Here is a 6,000-nt window from a genome sequence, read left to right on the forward strand (position 1 = left end):
CCTAACTCGGGACCATATAAGTGAACGTTTGAGAGCTAAGGAGATTGGGAATACATAAACTGTATCCAGTCTGTGGTTGTAGCATACAGCATACCACCAAGTCTGGAAGGACATGTCGGGGACACATTTCCAGTGTTTGGTAATCTGCTGGAAAGCTACTCCCAGAAGTAAATCCAACACCTGCAAGTTTAAGGGACAATTTGACCAACCTTCGGAAAAAGAGCCCAAAAAAATATTGACAAACGAAAGAGGGACTGCATGATCAAAAATGTGGGTAATTTGTTTCCAAACACTCTTCCAGAAGGTCTGGACAAATGGGCAGAAGAAAAGTAAATGTTTTAAATCACCGTTTGTGGATGAGCATGACCAACAAGTTTCTGCAAGTTCATTGTTAATCTTGTGCAAAACTGAAGGGGAAAGGAGTAACCTATTGTATATGAAGAAGAGTGTCTGTGTGGTGTTAGCTGCTCTGGATGTTTTCCTAATCTTAAACCAAGTATTATTCCATACTTGAAGGGAGCAATCGACCCCCAGGTCACGTTACCAATCTACTTCTACCTTGGTTTTGTCTCTCAAAGGGATCAATTTGCATAGGTAGGTATAGATTGCTCAAGCTTTGGGTACTAAACTCAAAAATGTTTCAAAAGCAATAGGAGTAGTGTTCGATTGATTGAAGGATCGGGCAGATTTCAGAGTGGCTAAAGTCAGAGCTTGTTGTGGCAGAAGATATTTATTAAAAAATGAAGCAGGGAAGTTAAAAACAATTTTAGCTTGAGAAAAAGGAAGAATGTTATCATTCTAAAATAGCTGATGAACCCAAATGAGGCCCTTTTGTCTCTATGACTTCCAATAGATAGGCTTGCGATGATTATGCCAAACGGAGGATTGAAGAAGTGAATTCATATTGGAGAAATTGTCTAATAAAAGTGAATCCAATAATTTATGAATGTGCTTAACCCCTTCGCTGCTAGGCCTCCCCCCCCCCAACCCCGTGTGCTAAGCCTTTTTTGGCTATTTGGGGTAGTTCGCGCTTTAGCCCCTGTAACCACATAAGCTATCCATGCCATATTTGCGTCCTTTTTTTCCAACTTCATGGGGATTCTACAGGTACCCAGGGTTTATGGATTCCCCTAGAGGGGACCCAGAAATCAGCCAAAATACAGCTACATTTTTTTTTGGGTGGAGGGGATTGGGAAAAAAAGGGCTCCAGATGAAAGCATCTGTTTTTTTCCCTGCAAATGGTACCAAAAGAGGGGCAGTGGTGCTGAAATCACCATCTTCCCAGCTTTCAGGGACAAGCAGACTTTTGTCAGAAAACCAACATTTTTTACACAGTTTTGGCATTTTTCCTGGACATATCCTATTTTTGCTATTTTTGGGCTTTCAAACTCCTTCCAGTTAATGGTAGAAATGGGTATGAAAGCAATAATAGATCCTGGAAAGCTATACATTTTAGAACAGTAGACAACATTTTGAATTGGGGCTCATTTGGATAGATCCTTCAAGGTTTCTTTATAGAAACCAACAGTTAAATAGAGGAAAAATTGAAAATTAGTTGAAAAAACAGCCATTTGTGTCAACGTTTTCACCTGTAACTTTTTTTAATTATGACAGCTAATTGAAAGCAATATACCAATACATCCGCTGGACCTTTCTGGTTGTGGGGATATACAGGACTTGTAGGTTCACTAAGAAATCGACAAACCCAGAGCCAATAACTGAACAGCGACTTGCAATGATTTTTTTATTATATAACGGGTATATAGCTATTAATCTGTGAAAATGTATACAAGGAAAAATTGGTATAAAAGAAACCTATGTATTTCTGAAATTAGAACAAAATATAGAGTTCAGAAACAGTAGATATTTGCACATTTCCAAAATTGGGAATACCCATACTAGCATGAGAATTACAGGACATTTTTCAAAACGACTTATTTTTTACACATTGTCTTTCATTTGGAAGGCAGACATGCATCGAAAGTCAATAGGTAATAACAGTTGCTCTACAATTCTGTGTTACCCTAAGTCTCTCAATAAAAATGGTACCTCACTTGTGTGGGTAGGTTCAGTGCCCACTACAGGAAACGGCTCAAAATGTAACGTGGACACACCAAATTTTCACAATGAAAAATTACCCTTAGTAGTTTTTGAACCCTGGCTCTGCCAGCACCTAGGAAAACTTAGCAAACCTATACATTTTTGAAAACTAGACACCCAGGGAAATCAAGGATGGGGTGACTTGACTGGGTCTCACCAGGTTCTGTTACCCAGATTCCCTTGCAAACCTAAAAGATTGTCAAAAAACACATTTTCCTCACATTTCTGTGGTGCAAAGTTCTGGAATCTGTGGATCCACAAAATTCCACCCACCACGCGTTCCCCAAAGTCTTCTGAGAAAAATGGTACCTCACTTGTGTGGGTAGGCCTAGTGCCCGCGACAGGAAATGGCCCAAAACGCAATGCAGACACACCACATTTTCACAGTGAAAAATGACTATTTTTTGCAAAGTGCCTAGCTGTAGTTTTTGAACCCTAGCTCCGCCTGCACCTAAAAAAACCTAGCAAACCTATACATTTTTAAATGCTAGACACCCAGGGGAATCCAGGACGAGGTGACTTTACTGGCTCTCACCAGGTTCTGTTACCCAGAATCGCTTGCAAATCTAAAAAATGGCCAAAAAATAACACATTTTTCTCACATTTCTGTGGTGAAAAGTTCTGGAATCTGCGTGGATCCACAAAATGCTACTCAGTGGCCGGAGCAGGAAACAGCCCAAAACGCAAGGTGGACACACCACAATTTCACAGTGAAAAATGACCCTTTTTTGCGAAGTGCCTAGCTGTAGTTTTTTAACCCTAGCTCCACCGGCACCTAGAGAAACCTAGCAAACTTATACATTTTTGAAAACTAGACTTCCAGGGTAATCCAGGATGGGGTAACAGAACTCCAAAAACACACAAGATGATGGACGGAATGTTGAACAATGGCAAAACATTCACCCCAGTCACAAATCTGGGTTTAATCCATCGTTATTTTGCTCACCAAGCCACCCCAGTTCAGACATGACCATATGCAAATCAGTCTTGGCTCTGTGCCGCATGGGAACAGTCCAGCCCGAACTGCCAAGTCATGTCTTCCCTGGACCGGAATCAAGCATCCTAGGACCGGTTTCTGGCTATCAGCTGTCTTCAGCCAGGATAGCTTGACTCCAGTGGCTTAGTGAGTACGGGACCCACGTCTGGGCATACCCTTCCCACATAGGGTGAACAGAAAAACACGCTACACCAAGTATAATTCATGATCTCGACATCTTTTGCTGATAGACAAAATGATGGTGTACATAGCTTAGGTGTTTACAAACGGGTCCGAATATACAATCAGTATTGCATTATTCTATGTCTTACAGTCCTTTCTGTCTTTTGTGTTTCAATCTTGCTGGCCAATATTGAATGTAAAAACTTTTTTATGGTTTTAGTTGTGTGGAGTGGGATCCTTCTGGTCCACTCTTCGTTTTAAAAAAAAACTTTTTGTATTCTTAATAAATTGTAAGAATTCTTGACTTAATTTGTAATTTGTAATTATTTTCTCTTGACCCTTTGGCTCACTTCATCTATCCACACCCAAGGGAACATCCTGTTTTACTGAACAGAAAAACACACAAGATGATGGACGGAATGTTGCACAATGGCAAAACATTCACCCCAGTCACAGATCTGGGTTTAATCCATCTTTATTTTGCTCACCAAGCCACCCCAGGTCAGACATGACCATATGCAAATCAGTCTTGGCTCTGTGCCTCATGGGAACAGTCCAGCCCGAACTGCCAAGTCATGTCTTCCCTGGATCGGAATCAAGCATCCTAGGACCGGTTTCTGGCTCTCAGCCGTCTTCAGCCAGGATAGCTTGACTCCAGTGGCTTAGTGAGCACGGGACCCACGTCTGGGCATACCCTTCCCACATAGGGTGAACAGCAAAACACACAAGATGATGGACGGAATGTTGCACAATGGCAAAACATTCACCCCAGTCACAGATCTGGGTTTAATCCATAGTTATTTTGCTCACCAAGCCACCCCAGTTCAGACATGACCATATGCAAATCAGTCTTGGCCCTGTGCCTCATGGGAACAGTCCAGCCCGAACTGCCAAGTCATGTCTTCCCTGGACCGGAATCAAGCATCCTGGGTAACAGAACTCCCACCAGGTTCTGTTACCCAGAATCCCTTGCAAACCTAAATAAGTGTCAGGAAAAACAACTTTTCCGCACACTTCTGTGGTGCAAAGTTCTGGAATCTGTGTGGATCCACAAAATTCTACCCACCCCGCGTTCCCCAAAGTCTTCCGAGAAACATGGTACCTCACTTGTGTGCCCGCTACAGGAAACGGCCCAAAACGCAAGGTGGACACACCACATTTTCACAGTGAAAAATTACCCTTGTTTTGCAATGTGCCTAGCTGTAGTTTTTTAACTCTAGCCCTGCCGGCACCTAGGGAAACTAGCAAACCTATACATACAGGTTTGCAGAGGATTCTGGGTAAGAAAACATTGGGGAAACCACACAAGCCATAACTCCCTGGAATCCCCTGGGTTTCTAGTTTTCAGAAATGTGTGGGTTTGGTAGGTTTCCCTAGCTGGCTGCCGAGCACCGGGCCAAAAACCCAGGCGACCCCCCCTTGCAAAACCAGGTTGTTTTGTGATAGGCAATTTTGATGTTGCCTCACTAAGTTTTGAGCCATTGCCTGTCGCGGGTACTTGGTCCTCCCACGCGAGTGAGGTACCATTTCTATTTAAGAAAGGCGGGGTAGGAAATTTGTTGTTTCTCTCTGCAGCGTGAACATTTTGGCACAATAATTCAAGGAAAATGTGACCGGCATTTTGAGGTTTGCAGGACATTGTGGATAAGATAACGTGTTGGTATCCACAAGAGAGACATCACCATGCACTCCCATAGGTGTTTAGTTGACGACAATATCTACAGTTGGTAGGTTATTCTTAGATGGAATGTACACCTTGGCAGAGAGACTAAAAAGACCAAGATTATTGCACAGCCATCTATTCCTCAAGTACACACACTTACTGGTTCGATTTGGCATGAGGGCGAATGATAGTTCAGTATATAACATTTTATTAACAAGAAATTTCACAAAAATGAAATGCACGGTCAATAATAAAAAGGACAAAACACTGAACCAGTGACTTGCAGCTCGTGAGCTGTAAAGCCACGGCAAGGCCCCAACCTCTTTACAGGCCATTCACACACCTTTCATACGTGAGACACACAAGACCATTCACACCATCAGGCACGAAACCAGCACATTTCAACATTCACAGAAAGGGATAAGGTACACCCTGCTTGAGAAAGACAGAAAAGACTAATATTTCTGCACAACCTCCTATGTTCAAGCACACAGACGTACTGGTTGGATTTGGCACGAGGGTGAGTGATGGTTCAGTATATACAGTTGTATTAACCAGACATTTCACAAAAATTAAATGCACTGTTAATAATTGAAAGAACGAGAAACTGAACCATTAACTCCCAGCTCATGGGCTGTAAAGCCACGACAAGGCACCAATCGTTTTACAGGCCATTCATACACTTTTCATACTAGTGACACATACAAAACCATTCACACCGCCAGCCGCGGCCCAGCACATTACAACAGTAACACCAGCAGACCACGACATTCAAGGGCCCATCACTTTCACATGCCCACATTCCTGACACAGCAACCACACCAGCTCAAGGATTGCGTGGAGTGGCGTTTAGCTAGCAGTGTGTGTAGTGACCAGCAGCAAGTCACTACTCATACACCGCCAGCCAAGCACCAATCCACGCACACCGCCAGCCAAGCGCCAATCCACGCACACTGCCAGCCAAGCTCCAATCCATGCACACCGCCAGCCAAGTGCAAGTCCACTCACCACCAGCCAAGCTCAAGTCCACTCACCACCAGCCAAGCGCCAGTCCACGCACACTGCCACCCAAGCGCCA

Source organism: Lissotriton helveticus, chromosome 9 (assembly GCF_964261635.1).
Source record: "Lissotriton helveticus chromosome 9, aLisHel1.1, whole genome shotgun sequence".
Taxonomy (NCBI): Eukaryota; Metazoa; Chordata; class Amphibia; order Caudata; family Salamandridae; genus Lissotriton; species Lissotriton helveticus.